This window comes from Ambystoma mexicanum, chromosome 13, assembly GCF_040938575.1.
Source record: "Ambystoma mexicanum isolate Mex_15411 chromosome 13, UKY_AmexF1_1, whole genome shotgun sequence".
Classification (NCBI taxonomy): Eukaryota; Metazoa; Chordata; class Amphibia; order Caudata; family Ambystomatidae; genus Ambystoma; species Ambystoma mexicanum.
In genome coordinates this window covers 36,845,291-36,862,810 of record NC_090938.1, presented here as the reverse complement: position 1 = coordinate 36,862,810, position 17,520 = coordinate 36,845,291, and the positions used below count along the sequence as shown (strand labels likewise).

Genomic DNA, 17,520 nt, shown 5'->3' with positions numbered 1-17,520 from the left:
AACGGCATTTGTCTTTCATGATTCCGGCCAGACCCACCTCGATTCCTGACAGTTTTCCATGAACGCGCCCTACATATCACAAGAAGTGGTGACTTGTGTTGATGCCTGGCCAACTCGTTGGTACCTAATGGTGGGAATACCACCCTCAGAGACGTAGCTATACGTATTGGGTCCCTTTCTATATTTGCAGCACACCATTCTCAAGCAGAGTTTGCATGGATCTGTGACTGCGCACTGGCACTTTGCCACTCTTTTGAGACATTGGCATCCTGTTACCCCGAGTGGGGAAGTAGTGAAACCTAAGGTGAAATGCATGCAGCATGCATTTGGAATAGCCTAAATAAAATAGCCCGTGTCTATAAATTAGATGGGATTCATATTATTTTCAATACAGGCTATCCATATGGTTTTAGACGTCGGTGCACGCACCCCATACTGGGAGTTAGCTCCACTCCTGTGTCCCCTATTCAGATCTCCCAGGTGATTGGAGGATGTCAGGATTACATGTAGGGTCGGCCGCCTGTGCACACTGAGCCCAGTATTTGGAGGGGGCTCGGCACTTTAGTTACATGCACTAGTATAAAGGTTTTTATTCTAACGATGCATTGACCAATTATGTATGCAACTTACTGATGCATTTAGATAGGATATCTGATCAGTTCAGGCTGACTCTTACATGATGTACATTGATTGAAAATCGTATTTATTACCTCAAGAACTCGCCCAAAGTGATATTTGTTTCTTTTCTCTTCATTTTTCTTCCTTTATTCCCCATCCCCCCCATTTGCCTTTTTGGTTCTTATTTTACAACACTATTCATATGCGATCATAACCTCCTCTCTCGTTCCTGACCGTCTTACTGGTATTCAGGCATGGTGTGCTGCCAATGATCGCTGCCTTAATGCCAGTAAGACTGAGATCCTTCTCATTGGGACCCCAGCTCCCACCTTCCTTCCCTCCCTCCCTCTGGCCACCCTCTATGGGTCCCCTCCCTCTTTTGTGAGGCAAAAAACCTTGGTATCCTCTTTGACTCATCTCTCTCCTTCTCTCGCCATGTTGTGGGCCTTGCCAAGAAGGCCCACTATCAGCTGCACCTCCACAGAGGCCTTCTCCCTTTCCTCTCCTTCCCCCAGAAGCTCAATGTCTCCAGAGCTCTGGTCCTCTCTAGGCTTGATTTCTGCAACAGCCTCTTCCTCAATCTTCCTTCATCTCCCTTCGCCCCATTTCAACTAATCCAGAATAGGACTGCAAGACTGATCCTTGGCCTCAAGCCCAGGGATCGGATCTCTCCAGTCCTAATTTCTCTCCACTGGCTCCCGGTTCATGGTAGGATTTATTTTTAGACCCTCTGCATTATCCACAAGGCTTTCTGGGGCCTGGGACCCCGCTACACCCAACTCTCTCTCCCTAAATACCTCCCTGCTAGAGTTCTTCGGTCTTCTAGCTCCAACTCTCTACAAATCAGACACTTCTCTCCCTGCCCCTCTCAGGCTTGAGCCGGATCTCCGTAAGTTCTGGAAGCTCCTCAAGACCCTCCTTTTCTTCTCCTCCTCCTTCACTGTGCGCCACCCCCACCCCCCCGTCCTCCCATGCTAACACCTTCTTTCTGCCTCAATGACTGGCTGCCTGGCTCCCTCTGAGTACTACAGGGCTCCAGGCCCCCCCCTCCCAGCGCACCCCCCTTTCCCTGCACTTATGTTGACCCTCATCTCTGCTATCCCTGGCACTTGGCCTCCCCATAGCACTTGTCCCCCCCCCTTTCCCTTCCCACCTTAGCACTTTGCTTTTTTTGTGCATTCCAGCACTTTGGCCCACCCTCCCCTCCTCGCACTTCTTGTTCTGCAGTTCTGCACTTGCACGACGTGAATGTCACAAGGCCTAGTAGGACCATTATTGTATCTTTCTCCACCCCCCCCCCCCCCCCCCCCACACCCTTTTTCTCTTGTGGCGCCTTGAAACACCATTTGTTGTATAGGCGCCTTGCAAATAAACAATAAGATATCAAAATAAAATAATCCATTGGCTCCTTCTGTGGAGGGTGCCCCCCCTCTGCGGAGGGTGGCTCTGGATGGCCCCCTCTGTGGAGGTTGACTTCACAGTTCTATGTCATATTTTCTTTTTGTAACTCGCCTAAGTGACCAATTTTTTGCAGCCCCTTGCTTTGCCCCCACCCCACGTGGCCGGATGACTTCTAAATCGGGGGGAGGGGGGAGGGCGGATGTCCACCCCCGACCCACCCTCTCAGCTCCCGCCTACCCTCCCCGAACCCCCCATAAATCCATGTTCCCAAAAACACATACAGAAACACGTACCTGTTCTCCAGCCCCTGGCAGGCCCTGCATGCACTCGTGTGCGGCAGGGACACGACGGCTCGATTTAGAAAGACCGCACTGTGCGGGCAGAGCAGTATTTCTAAATCGATCTTTTTTTATCTGGGAAAAACAAAACTACATTTTAACCTGATATCTATTCTGCATGGCCCCCTTTGCGGAAGGTGGCTCTGGGTGGCCCCCCTCTGCGGAGGGTGCCCCTTTCTGGAGGTTGGCTCCTTCTCTGAAGTGTGGCTCTGGATGGCGGCCTCTGTGGAGGGTGGCCCCCTTTGGAGGGTGGGTCTGAATGGCCCCCTCTGTGGCGGGTGGCCCCCTTTGGAGGGTGGGTATGAATGGCCCCCTCTGTGGAGGGTGGCTCAGGGTGGCCACCTCTTTGGAGCGTGGCCCCCTCTGTTGGGGGAGGATCTGGGGGCCTCCTCTGTGGAGGGTGGGTCTGAATGGCTCCTTCTGTGGAGGGTGGCCCCCTTTGGAGGGTGGATCTGGGTGGCCCCCTCTGTGGGGGAGGATCTGGGGGGCCCCCTCTGTGGAGAGTGGATCTGGATGGGCCCCTCTGTGGAGAATGCCTCTGAATCGACTCCTCTAATGGCTGGCAGGCACTCCCCTGGGTGCCTCTGGCTGGCACCCTCCCCGGCGTTTGCCTGTGGCTCTCTACCCTCGCTCAGAAGGGTGGTTCTGGATAGTGTTTTGGGGTGGACCCTTCTGTCGGGAAGCATTGGCTGGAGCCCCTGCAGAGCTCGGAAGCTGCCCCCAGCTCCCACAGTATTACAGAGGAAGCCTGTCTTCCTCTCTGCCAGCTGATTGGAAGAGGGCAGTGGGGGGAGGGGGCATCCTGGGGCGCATTACAATGATGGAGGGTCCTCCACACGGGTTGGAATTGCTAATTTCCCCTCCCCCTCCCTTCACATTGCACTGGCTCCAAGGCTGGGCGAGGTGCCCTGAGCAGGCTTCCTGCCTGGCAGTGGGTGTCTCTGGCCGGCCGCTCTCCTGCCGGCTGCTGCGGCCCTGCTTTGTCCCGGGGGGGGGGGGGGGTGCGGGGGGGGGGCAGGAGAGGCGCCGTGTGCACAGAGCTGCCCTTCCACTTTACGATAAAGCCAGGCGGCCATCACGGGGACCGTCTCTGGGCCATAGGGGCTTCCGGCAACGATGCGGTAAGGGCACATAGGTGCACTGGCCCCAAAATGCGGGGTCGCCACTCTCTCACCCCTAAAGGCCTCCAAAACTGTCCAGGCCCCAGTGGGTGCGCTCGTTGGGTCTAGTGGTGCGTGTGGCTGACCCTGCCCTCTATATCCCCTGGACACCGAGAGCCCCTCGCATGTTTGCTAATGCCCATTGCTTTCAGTGGGATAGGGCATTAAGGGGGGCGGGGGGACCAGCTGCACCTGAAACCACTACTTTAGAGATTAACAGCACGCATGGAGACTACTTCTTCCTAAACGATTCTTAGGCATGCTAAGATGCCCACAAGTATTAGACACACACCCAAACGGTATAGACCATATTCACCAGACATATGACGAGAAACATAACATGTATGTAGGACCCAGCGTCGGCAGTGCTTTCACTCCGTCATGCAATGATGCATGATTGCAGTATGAAGGACACTTGCCAGTAGAAATGACTCGAGCACATGTTCATAACTGCCATGAAAACGAGTCAAATATACATATCGAATAACCCTGCCCTTCTGCCTAACTTGACTATTTGTATATTGTACTATCTTTTGTGTAATGTAACTACTTGTATATTGCTTGTACATTATGTAACCTTGTAAGCCTTGCATAACCTTGCTGCGCCCTGCTACTCCCGGGTCTGGTGCGCTTTATAAATTCAATAAACAAACAAAGAAATATATATATTTAAAGTTCTATAATACAAATACTCCAATATAAAAACTGATTGAAATCAAAAGGGGCAAAACGGGTTCCGATCCCTTCGTTGTTTTTAAAGAAATCCACGATTCTTCTGTTTTTCATTTTATTCAATCACTGTAATGAAAATGCGTCGCTCCAAAGTCAAACCGTGTCTTCTCTATATATCGCATTTTTTCTTTAGAGTATCACAAGCAATCAAGCTTCAAGTATATGACCATAAGGTGCTGATTAAAAACGTGGGTTGCAGCTCCATCTACTGGGAAAGAGCAGTGTGGCCACTCGTCTTTTCATTTACTTTTAGCGGACAGAAAAATCCGGATACAGAGCCCTGTTGCAATAGCATGTTTTCACCCTCCTGGGACTGGGTCTGGCTAGCTCCAGCCTACTTAAAGCCCTATACATGTTGCAGTTCATTAGGCGGTCACACTCCACTCGGAGTCCCCCCGCCCCCCAAGCAAGTTAGCGCACCCCCAAAGCTCTTTTACAGATTCATTTTAGTGAGGCCTCCAGCCGTCTCGCACCACCCCAACAAATACCCTATGCACCACTAATGAGCTAGAAACCGGGCTGGTGCACCCAAAAAAAAAATATATATATGGTTTGACAAAATGGAATAGAAACCAACATCAACCACCAATATTGTGGCACCACACAATATCACACATTCAAATTTCTTGTACTAATTGACTACTTACATTTCTAATGAACTGACAGATACTACAACACACAGGTAAAATGTTGAAGTTGGCAGTCCCAACGTACATCTGATTTAATTGCCCATTAACCAATAGAAGACCTTCACAATACAATGGAAACATCGTTTTGGCTTTGTTTTTAGAAAGGTAATGTTTGGAAAAGGAACTCTATGTAGAAACCGTTTTTAGGCTTTTATTTGAAAGGCAGGGTTGGGGGAAAAAAGGAACTCGATGGGAAAATAGTTTTTAAACAAACCTACAAATGAGATGTAAGGCTTTGTAATTCTGACTTTAGAATCACTGGGAATAAATGGGAAAATGTATTTTGCACAATTTGTTCTCCAAGGAAAAGCATGGTTTGGAGATTCTGGTTTTGGATGCAAGGGAATCGATGGGAAATGTTACCCCCCTCCCCATCCGCTTGAAAGGGGGTGTTTTAGGATTACTTCTTTTGGGATTCAGGACCCCCTTTTGGACAGAAGTCGGGGGTTTCAAAAGGACAGTTGCCCAAGTCTTTGTCTGTCTATACCGGCTCCAACGCACTGGGCACACCCTTTGTTAGTTTCAAAGTCTGACAACACATCCCGCGAGTTTCTATATGGGAATTAATTGATTTAACTTCAATTCAATGCTCTAAGGATCTACACAGCTCTGGCCCCACCCCCTCCACAATGTAATGGAAAGGATTAAGACGGGCTGCTCCCAACACAATTCAATTTAAATGGATAGGGTGATTTTTCTATAGGGGAATTAATTTGAATTGGATTTAATACAAGGTGCCAAGGGCATACCCAATTGTACTCCCCTACCCACTAATGGAAAGGGATAAAGTCGGGAAGCTCCTCACACAAGTGATGGCTTTTGGATTAATCTACTTGCATGGGAGGCCTTGATTATGGGGCATTTAGGGAAACAGCAGGGCTCCTCTGAGGACAGCACAGATCTGGTCAAGGGCTTCAGTCAAGGATTTGCTCCTGCACCCAGACTTCCTCTGGCTCCTCTGAGGGGGGTCCCAGCTGGCTTCTAGATTTCTCCAATGCAAGGATTGAGGCCTCTCTGCTAGTTGTTCCTCGCAAGAGTCCGGCAGCGGCTCTCTCCCGTAATAAAGTATAGGGCTGATGACACTCCTACATTATCATAATTCCCCTGGTAAGGATTGGCTAGCAGTCTCCCTTCACCTCCCACCAAGACGCCCAGTGGCTGCTGATTTGATTTTGATTTATTTGTAATCTCCGCAATTGAAATACTGGTATTCCTGATAGCGCATTGCCATAATCCAGTCGCGAGGAGCGCATTGGCATAATCCAGTCGCGAGGAGCGCATTGCCATAATCCAGTCGCGAGGAGCGCATTGCCATAATCCAGTCGCGAGGAGCGCATTGCCATAATCCAGTCGCGAGGAGCGCATTGCCATAATCCAGTCGCGAGTTAATGAGTCCCCATGACGGCCGCCCTATCCTTATGTGCTATGAACGGCACGATCTGTCTCAACATTCGTAGGTTGTAGAATACAGACTGCACCTTCGCACGGACCTGTGCCCCACATCCCATATTATCTTCCCACACACAGCCCACATTTTTTCATTTTTGAAGAAAAATCCAGCTGTGAGCCCAAAACGCATGGTGACGGTGCCTCCTTGTTGTGTTGCAGATGATGTTTTGAGCCAAATAATGCGGCCTCTGTCTTCCTGGCATTCAACAGTTGATTAGCACACATCCAAGCCTGTACCTCCTTTAAGCACTGTTCCACTAACTCAAAGGTCTCCTCCGATCTTTCTACTTTCAGGAATACTTGAGTATCATCAGCGTAAGAATGGAATTCCACACAATGTTTCCTCAAGATATCCACGAGAGGTATAACATATAAGTTAATGAGTAACGGAGAAAGTGAGGAGCCCTGTGCGACCCCACACATTTGTAAAAAGGAGTCCAACAAGAATCCTCCAAATTTGACCCTCTGTTCCCTTCAGTCAGAAATGACTCAAACCACTGATGCTACGATGAATGACCACACCAGTTAAAATAAGCACCTTGAGAGCAGCCAGATGGCGCCGAGTTTTTCTAAAACATCCCAAAGAAATTCAAGTACAATACAGGTCAGTCAATAGATGGGGGCAGTAGAACAAATTGCCTTTTCTTAAATAGAAACCACCCATGAACCTCTTTTTTTTTTTTAAAGACATGTTTCTTAACTTCTTTTACAGTACCTTGTAAACAACTGTGAAGTTGGGAAGTATCCACTACACACACAATAATTCCTCTGTCCTGAAGGTGGCCTTAACCAACTAGACCAACATCACTGTGAGGGTGAACTGTAGGAGTTATGCTGGCCGAAACACATGTCGACTAGATTCGAGGTAACTGCTATTAGTCTGTGTTTCCTCTTTCTGAACCTACTTGAAACATCATAAAGGTGCCCCTTTGATAAAATAGTAACATCAGGCACACCCTAAAAGAATTTGGTATAGTGACATAGAGAGGCTGTACTAAAACATCAAGGAAGAAACAGCTGTCTCTGCAAACATTAACGGTTGAATTAATTTGTGAAGGTGGAAATCGTCAATCTGAGGGTGAACCTTACTAGTGTACAAACATCATAGATGAACAGCATCTTTGACTGTATTCCCTTTTTTCTAACTTTTAACTGTGGTTGGATTTTTCCTTTTCTTTTTCTTTTCCTGTGGCACTTATTTGCCAATATGATGGTGCACTGACACCATGTAGAGTGTAAGTACTTGTGCACAGGGGTAGCCATTTTGTTACTAGGTCAATATGTATAGATCCTTTTGTTAGGTTTTTTAATGTTGTATAAGATGGATTAAATAAATGAAATTGTTAGCTCTCAATAATAGAGTGGTGGTCTAAACAATTTGTGAATCGTTCAGATTGTGGTTGATCTGACCTGTTGTAACTTAGGGACAAAAAGAAGGGGTAGTTGACCTATCTGTCTTTTCTCACTATACAAGTCTCCCATTTGATGGTGTCACCCCCGATATCAAAAAATCCGGGCGTACCCAATTGTAAGCATAATCACAACTCTGACACTACATACTTCCAACATTAATTCCACCGTCTACCACTTCTCCAATTTTCCAGTTCCTCGGATGTATGAAAATGCCAGAATCATAATTTGTATCATAACTTCCGTTTTGTACATCACAAAAATGTTGTTTTTACATGGTCCCAGCTGGCTTTCTATCCCCTTTAAAATGAACCCGGGTTGCGCTTGACGGGACACACAATGCACTTTTTATTTGAGAAAATGTATTCAATGGCAATGCATCACATGGGTCCCTCGGTTTCAGATGGTCCCCACCAACTCTTGGGTTTCATGTATCTTTAAACATATGACCAGCTATCTGCAGGCCCATGTTTATTCTACCACCTTCTCCTGAGCTTCAAAGGGTCTTTGCCCGGAGCTAATGCACACTGATCATTTCTGTTTGTCATGTTATCTGTATCACAGTAGTTCCAATCTCTCTTGCAACATTTCTTATATTTTTAACTGAAGCGCCAAGCCTGTTTCATTGATGAACCCAACCCCAAAGGTCTTGGGGTCGAAGTTTCAGCTTGGAGAGAAGTTGCAGTTCACAATTCTGAACGGCTAGCATATTGCATTTACCCACCGTGCTCATGTAACTTTCAATACTGCACCAGGGCTTAGTGTTACCCAATGTAATCTTTCTTTATATACTGTATAAACAGTTTGCTCTTGGTATTCTTCACACAAATAGGCCATAGTTGCATAAGAAACCAGTGTTCATTTATGCAAAAAACGAAATGGGCCTTTCACTATTAATGTTGTCATTTCATACGCTGACATTAAGTCTCTTTATTCCTGAAAACGCAGTCTGTCATTCGACTTTATTTCATAAATGTAAGGCATCATTCCTCATTTTTAGTTTCCAAATGCTCAGTATTTCAAATGTATTTATTTCCTTCCATGTTTACTTACTTAAGCAGCCTCAAATCTGGCACATGTGCCTTTAGACTAAGTCAGCATCTGCAGCACACGCGTCTTTTTTGGAATCCATTGGACAATGTTAATGATATTACAATTCTGAGTGGCACTTTTATTCACCTGAGTGCCTGTACATTCTAACAAAATGGAGGGAGGCCCATTCTCGCTCATTCACTGGGCCATATGTCGAAACACTGTTTTGTACTAGCTTTTATATTTCAATGGAATTCCACACTTTGCCAGCTTGACTCTGGGGTCTAGCATGCCCTCTCCATCTCTGTCGCTCTGGGGCTGTCTTTTTATCCCAAATACACCAGTCTACTGCTGAAATGGGATAGCATCTATGATAGAGGGTGCCCACTATTGAAGTTTGCTCCTTTTGGCTTTTGGTGGGCGGTTAGCGGGTGTCTTCCCTTCCAGCTGTCTGTGCGCTGGTAACCAAGTTGAAAGTTTGATTCAGGGAACCTCCCTAACACCACCCTAACCCAAAGTCTAAACTCGTGGTGTGGATGCTCCATTCTCAGCCATTAATACTGGTACATTTTGCCTCTGTGCCTCCACCTTGCTTTTTTTGTTGCAAAAGGGCCTGCTAAGCCCCTGTTCTCAGACGCTCCTAATGCCAGTACTGCCACTGTAAGAGCTCACACATTTGCTTTGCCCGAACACGCTTCACCCAGTAATGCCAGCACTGCCACTGTAGGAATACGCATCTCTTGACCTTCTCCCCACATAAGAACACATTCCTATTGTGTCAAAATGTAGTAATAATCCTGATGTAACAAAATACGTCCAGGAAGGTTATGTTAGTAGTCCTACATATGCCCATAATGCAGTAATGCCACATTAAGATAGCCTGTCCATACTGGCTGTGTTTGATTAAATAACTACTGCTCTGAAGGAGAACAGGGCCGAGTAGTGTGTAAAACACCTACTCGGCCCCATGCTACTAAACCATCATTGATCCCAATCATAAAGGTGAAATGGGCACAGCCCGACTGGTATTGCTCCTTCAATGGTTGGAGTCGCATATACCCAGAGCAGGCTATTCGCTTCAGTGGGTGTGCGAGCTGGTACAGAAGCAACACTAACAACCATAGCAAAGGGGTACCGGCGCTTGCCATCCCTCATCAACTTCCTTCCCACACCTGCTACTCCCTCTTACTCTTTAGCCCCCCCCCTCCTCCGACTGGTGTTCTACACCCATGTACCTCTCATCGGAAAAACCTTCAGAGGCAGTGACCTCTTGCATCTAGCCACGCTTAATGCTCGCTCTGCCGACATCTGCCTCCTCCTTGAAGACCTTGACCTCGATATCCTGGTTCTTACTGAGACGTGGTTCAATGGCAGCTCAGTCACTGCTTTTGACTCCCTTCTCCCTGATGGCTAAAGGATAATCTCCAAGCCTCGCCCGAACCATGTTTGCAGTGGGGTTGCCCAGATCTTCCGTAAGTCGTCCCTTCTTAACCTCATACCCACCTAACCTTACTCTTCCTTCGAGAGCCTGGTTTTCAAGCTGGTCATCTCCCCCACTTCATGCCTGACCATTGCCACCATCTACAGGTCACATGGCTCTACGACCCTGTTCCTGTCTGAATGGTCTGATTTCTCTTCCTCTCTCCTCACATCCACCCCCAAAACTACTTCTCCTTGGTGACTTCAACATCCATCTTGACTCCTCAATCACGGCATCTACTCTCTTCTGTGACCTCTGCACCTCGCTCTCCCTCTCCATTCTCCGCTCTGGTCCTACCCACTCGTCTGGACACACTCTCGCTGCCATCATCTGTACTGATCTTTTGCTCTCCTCCACCATTCTCTCGTCTCACCTGGGTCCTCTTTGCCGTTTGACCACACCTTCCTCAGCCCTGCCAGCCTCGTTCACGAACATCCTTCTGATGAAACGAGTGTTAGCTGCTACCTTTGCATCTACTTTCAGCCCCCCTTCTCCCCTCACTCCGGACTCTACCTCTGATTCCGCTCTCAGCAACCTCCATCTTGCCATCACGAATACTCTTGACATCCTTGCCCCAGTCATGAGGATTCACCTGAAACCTGACTCCAAGCGTAACACCTTGTACAACTCTGAACCTGCAGCCCTGAAACGCAAGTGCAGGGCTGCGGAACGGAAGTGGTAGACCTCGGGCTCACCCTCTGACAAAATGGCTTGTCGCTTTCTCCAAAGGCAATACCGACTCTCCATTCGCTCCAACAAAAGGGCCCAGGCTCGGGTCTCTGGTGCATCCAACAACATGGCTGGAATTTTTAGAATCTGCAAGGAACTAGCCAATCCTTCCACACTCTCCACCTCACCTCTTCCCTCCCAGATCCTCTGCAATGCACACACTTCACTGCAATAAACCTGGACATCCTGAGCACCCTTGCTTCCCTTTCCCCCTTCCCCCAACCCCTTCCACCTATGGCGTCCCATCCCTGCGCTGCCTTTCTCACCTCCTTCTCTCCTATCACATCTGATGAGGTCACTAGAGTTGTCCGCTCTATGAAGGTCTCCTCCAAACAGGCCTCCCCCTGCTCTTCCAGAACTATTAAGGACAATATTGGCTCTCTTGCCCCTGCTCTTGCTTATTTCTACAATCGCCCTTTTTCTACTGGTCCTTTCCCCCTCTTCCCTCAAGCACTCTCTTGTGAGCCCCCTCCTGAAAAAAACCTTGTGCAGACCCGTCTTGTCCGGCTAAATACCACCCATCTCTATCACCCCTTCCTTGAAAAACTCTTGGAGAAGTTGGTCTTCCCCCCCCAACTAACCCAGCATACTGAGCTTGTTGGGTCACTTCACGACCATCAATCTGGATTCCGAGCATCCACAGTCACGGAAACTGTTCTTCTGAACACCCGTGAAGAACTGCTCCCATCTCTTGACTCTTAACTCTCCAGCTGTTCTCATTCTACTTGATCTCGCTGCATCTGACAGTCAACCACTCCATCCTCATAAAACGGATGCACAATCTCGGAGCGGGCACTTGACTGGCAGACCTCGGTCCTCAAGGATCGTCATTCCCAGGTTATCCTGGGCTCTTTCTCCTCTCCCATCTCTATCTCTGTTGGGAACATTTTCTCTTTACTGCACCTTTCCTTCCATCTTTATGGAACCCCCAAACTTTTTGCTTTTATTTTTAAATCTGACCTGTACTTTTTGCTGTGCTGCGAAGCCTTAAGCTTCACTACACTGGCCTTTGCTCATATGTTATGGGGAAACTGTATGTCCTTCAGGCTATCAGTACTGGGAAACATTGTTTCTCTAAGTGTTAATGTGTTACTACTTTTGGTATTTTTTTATCATTGTACAAGGCAGCTTACACTGCAGTATAATGGGGTGCATTTTTGTTTTGCCCTAGACTAACACTCAGAGGATTTTTGGTTACTCTAGATATACTAAAAGGATAGGCTGGTGGCAGCAGTGACTTTTCCCCCACTTTTTGGGGAATTTCAATTTTTGTTTTACCGCGTTTACCACGTTTGGCTACTAACTGTGGCTACTGGTCAAACATGGCCGTGCCACGCGATTTGTCGCCTGTTCTTTTGTCATCTTGTTCTTTAGTCTTCTTCTTGGCCTGAGAGACCAGGAAAATCCTTTATAAGGACTTCCAGAGCCCGGGACAGCAGGAGCTTTTGGCGGGCTACTGGAGGACTGTGTGTTTGCTGGCAGGATGTGGGCTGGGTCTGTCTGACCCCGATCCACAAACTAGTTTTGGTGTGTCTGAGCGGTATGCGTGAATGTTCCCGCCAGTGATCCTGATAGGAACACTGTTGGGTTGTGTGTGTGTGGACTCGTCCTGCTATTGGCTAGTGGGATTTTGAGCTCTTACCTGGCTTTTAGGATCAGAGTAGGGCCCCTACATCCATTCTTCAGAGATCCTGGAGAAACCTGAAGGAGCCAACTATCCTATCCAGCTGTGAGACCCGCGAAAAAACCTGAGACATCACTGAAGGAGGCCAGGCAACCAACTTCTGCTGCTGTCCTGCTCATGGTCTTTAGTAGTCCTGCGAAGGAGCTATGACCCTTGGAGCGGAGAGACCATCCATTCCCAACATCTGCTGGGTGCCCTGCCAAAGGAAGCCTTCGAAGTGCCCTGGAACCGTCCCATGGCTGACCTGCTTGGTTTTTGGGCTACTGTGCTGCTGGCGTCACCATACCAAGTCTTGGCCTGAAACTTGGGGGATCCTCAGCTGGCCCTTCAAGCCTACCTCCTGCAGAATGTCAGTGTCCTAGCATCGAGAAGAGACAGGAGGGAAAGTTCAACCACGGCTACTGAGTCCTTTTGCGTGGCCCTGCTGCAATGACCACCGAACGAAATAGCTTATCTGACACGAGTACAGTCCTGAGAGGGGTGCTAAATCGAGTTTTTCTGCATTCTTCGATCGAGAGTCCTTGCAAAAGTAAAAGACACCAGCCGGATATCAGCTCGAACCTGCAAACCTTTTGACTCGAGGACTGCGACTTTCGGCAGGAAAAGCAACGTCGGACCTTCTTCCTTTTTGTCCTGCCAAGTCTGGGGAAGAATCCGAGTATGAGGGGGTAAGTTACAGAGCTTCTAACCTACCCCTATACTCCCACTATAAGTCAATGCGCATGAAATAAACCTTATTTATAACAATATTGGCTTTACCATTGCTTGCTTGTTCAAGACATCTGACTGTTAGGGCTACTTTTGGGCATCAGTCTAACTTGAACCCTTCACTGGACCCCAGAGACCCTATCTGCGTTTTTTCCTGCATCCTAACTTCAGTGAAACTGTAACCTGAACTATTGGGCAAAAGGCCCCAGCCCACTTAGTGCTGGACAATTTTAGTTAAGGGTCATCTCTGTGGACCATACGTGCATAATATTTGTCTAACACAGTTTCTGATGTGTATTATGCCCTAAACCAAAGTGAATGTTTATATGTATTTGGTTTGATAGTGTTGTGTGATAGGTCTACCTGTTAGTGGTCATTTTTCTATATTGTGTTTTGGCCATAAATAACTGTATTTGTATACATCCTGTCTAAGTGTAATCTGTGATTCCCATTGTGTGACCTCATTGTGGACCCCTTACAAGCTCGCCCCCTCTGAAGAACTTAGCGTAGACCGCCTGTCACTGCTACCTAAACTGGTTTGGCTGCAGCTTCCCAGAGTTGTTCCTGTCACAATATAGGTTGGCCTTCTATACATCTGACACCAGGCCAGAGTATCGAAAATCGGTCGTAACAGAGTTTTAACCAGGTTACAGGTGAACCAGTCTTCAAAAGTGTCCCGAAAATGAATTATGTCAGGGCAGTGTTCCCCTCTCATAGTGGCAAAATGCTACAGTGAATTGCTCTACAGCAAGCCAAGCATGGCTGTTGTTACCAGTGTCCTTTGCAGGGGCGTTGCTGGGGGGGCTAAGGGGGCTATAGCCCCTGATCTTTTGGTTGTAGCCCCGGATAGAATCTCAGGAGCTACAGCCAAAAGACTAGCTAGCCCCCAGTCCCGACAGTTCCGACATCAGCATAGCCCCGGGTCTTTTCCAGACCTAGCAACTCCCCTGGTCCTTTGCATGCTGATGTCATACACAGAGTGCCTTGTCTGCAGGAAGTGGGGTGGGGGTCCAGTACATCTATGATGCTTAACCTCTCCCCTGGACTACTCTTAACACCACCCCCTCTGTCTTCATCAAAGGGTCTCCAGTAATCTGCATCCTGTTGTGAGGTGGCCATTGTAATGACAGGACTGTCTTTGAAGCACTGGCTCTCAGGTGACCACCCACCAAATGTTTATTTTCCCTGGAGGAAGGGTACAACCCTTCTCCAGGGATCAAAGAGTGTTTGCTGGGCTGGACCTAGCATGACTGGTTTGGGTACACAAATCGCAGACGGCTTGATGCACACTAGGCCCTGCCATGAAAGAACCACGGCTCACCAGGTTGAGAGTCAAAAGCTTGTGAATGTGTAATTGTGTAATGTATGTGGCCACCATGTCAAAACCAGACATGGCTTATATGTATTAACTGCCACAAGGCTGCTGTGGTACATAATTAGGGGATTTTGGGCTACATGTGTGTATAGTTAAAAAGCTGCGCCTGCCTGTTGGATTGAGTTCCAGTGGCTATGTTCAGGAACGCAGATGTGACCTTTGAACCTGCTCTGCAGCCATTGCAGGGCAGCTACTGGGGATGCCAGGAGACTGTCACAGCAGGGAACACGTGCGCATTATGCTTTGGCATGGTGTATTATGGAAGAGTCTGATTAGCAGATCTCCCTCTCAGTAACCAAATTACCCACATCCTATTACTATTACAAATCACAGAAGCTCCAGCCAAAACCCACCCACCCACCCACCCACCCACCCACCCACCCACACAGATGGCATTCTTTTGAAATTGAATGTAGACCTTTTCACCTAAACGGGGGTGGAGTCTTTGCGCATCCACAGACCAGCCCCCCTGCTGACGTCTTCGTTATGCAGTGTTAGGCTACTGGGGTCTCCACTTGTGCAGGTGCACCTGAACCTCTACCCCGAAAGACCCTGATAGACCCTCTGATGCCGCGTGCAGCCCTTTACAGACCCACCCGGCGCAGGGGGCCTGTATAGAAGACTCCTGGACGTCTGGGAGCGGAGGGCTTGGTGCTTGGCCGTGAAGTGTGTTGCAGGCTTTGGCTGCATGTCCCAACACGTTTATCAGCTTCGAAGGACTTGGTGTGTGTCGAAATCACTTAATGCACGACTGCATGCGTATCGTTGACAACGAATATTTTATGTCTGATGAAGATGAGGAAGGTGGTGGTGTTGCTTGTAGGATTTTCCAGAATGAGGAGAGCACGGAGTCATCAAAATGGCCACTGTGTTGGCGACTCTGTAGCGCTGTACATGACGGGCGTTACTACTAACGGGCTTAATGGTGACCCCTGGGCTGGGCGTTACTTGGTAGTTTGTGAAGAGGAGTTTTGGGGTGCAGCGAAGATGGGGGTCCAGGAGTTGTTAGCCAGGGTGATGGCGGCACCAGCCCCGGGCACTTTACCGGACCACTCGAATGACTCGGATACCGCTGGAGCAGTGGGGAATTCCGAACCGTGACTCTGTTTTTTAAAGTGGGTCTTTCGATGCCAGCTGTACCCCTAGTGTGCAACTCGCTCTGTGTTGATGAGACCCTCTGAGAAAGCGGCCCGCGGATCCTTGTGTAAAATAATAAATACTTGCTGTTCCTTCACGGTTTCAGAACCCCCCTGAACACCCCAATACGCTCTAGTGCTGTGTGTCCTGTTCTGGGCAGTGTTTGTAGGTTCCACGCATAAAGCTCACACATGTATGAAGAGCCGCCCTGCAGTACCATATGTTGGGCAAATCTGCCGGTGTGTGGACTAACTCGCCATATCTAACACCACAAGCCTATTCTGACACACACAACTCGTCATGTTACATATGCAAATACTTTGAGCATAACATTCTGCTTTTGTGTTGAGTCTTTTTTCATTCATTGTGTGCTGTATTTTATATCTCAGTTTTGAAACTGCTTTGTGACATGTTTCGGCCCCTTGACAATTACTGGGCCTTCCTCAGGGATCTTTATCTGGGAGGGCCTCTGCTGCTTTCTGATGTATTTAATGGTTCTAGAGCAACTTCTTTTTCCTTGTTCTTGCCTAACCCTTTGATTCACGGTGCACCTGTGTCTGGATGTGATAGGGTCATGTGACTTCCGGGATCAAGTCCCTTCAAATGGCGCACAAGCTTTGTTTTAAGGCTTCCATTTTTCTGTGTGTACGTTTTAAAAAATATTGCACCTGTGGTCCACAGACGCGGGTGGTTGCCAGTGTGCAGGCGGAAGTGTGGCCTACAGGTACTGGTACTGGCAAGCTGGAAGTACTCTTCCACTTTCTGCTGGTGAGCATGGCTCTGTATCCCATAATCCTCTGGACGTGTGGAACTCTGAACTGACTACTAGATTGCATGGCAAGAGCCGCTGCCCCTTCGCTGTGGCTAGGCTTGATGCTTGAGTAAAGTGCGCCCTGTTGCAGCCGGTGTGTAACATCCTGGAACTATAAGGAGGCGCTCAAGTGTATACATTTACCAATTGGTCGACTCCAACAATGAGAGACCTAGTGGAAGACACTCCAGTGCCGGGGTCTCCAACCCATGTTTCACCCCTTATGTTGTATGTACTACGACTCCCATCAGCCCGAGACTGCATAGTCCATGAAGCATCATGTGAGCAGTATTCGACATATGTGTAGAGCCACAGGTTGAAGACCCCTGCACTTGAGATGAATTCTGTGCTAACGTCGCTCGCCACATTGATGGAATGACAGCATGGGGTCTCCTAGTAAAACGCACGGGGTTTCTGTTGCCATATGTGCTTTTGGGATATTGTTTGTATTTTCGGATGTGCTGGCGCCTCTGCTTGGCTGGTCCCAAGACTGGAACTTGTGACTTCCGGCGTTGGGGTCCAGCGTGTACCCTACAACCCACGTCACAATGGTGTTGTGTAAACGGGGGTGCGTGGCCTTCGTGCAGCACAAGGGGGATGGTGGGGTGGGGGGGGGGTGCTGGAGCACGGGACTGGAAATTAATTGGTTCCATGTCAGGGGGGCACGGAAACGAATGTCCCTTCCAATCCGAACTATATTCCGCCGAGTCAGCAGGAAGCAACGTGCAGCCACTTAGTGGCCCTCGTTCGGCTGCTTTTCGTTACCA

At 48.4% G+C, this 17,520-nt stretch overlaps 1 protein-coding gene across 2 annotated transcripts in view; it reads left to right on the top strand.

Moving 5' to 3' along the window:
- Positions 1 to 17,520, top strand: part of PIK3C2B (phosphatidylinositol-4-phosphate 3-kinase catalytic subunit type 2 beta) — a 497,568-nt gene that overhangs the window by 29,360 nt on the left and 450,688 nt on the right. The window contains exon 1 of one of the 2 annotated variants that reach the window (XM_069633114.1): positions 3,460 to 3,478. The exons of the other annotated variant lie outside the window; for it this stretch is intronic. The gene's annotated coding sequence lies outside the window, so the exon portion shown is untranslated. Of the gene's footprint in view, positions 1 to 3,459; positions 3,479 to 17,520 lie in introns of those variants that run through there. 2 annotated transcript variants of the gene reach the window in all.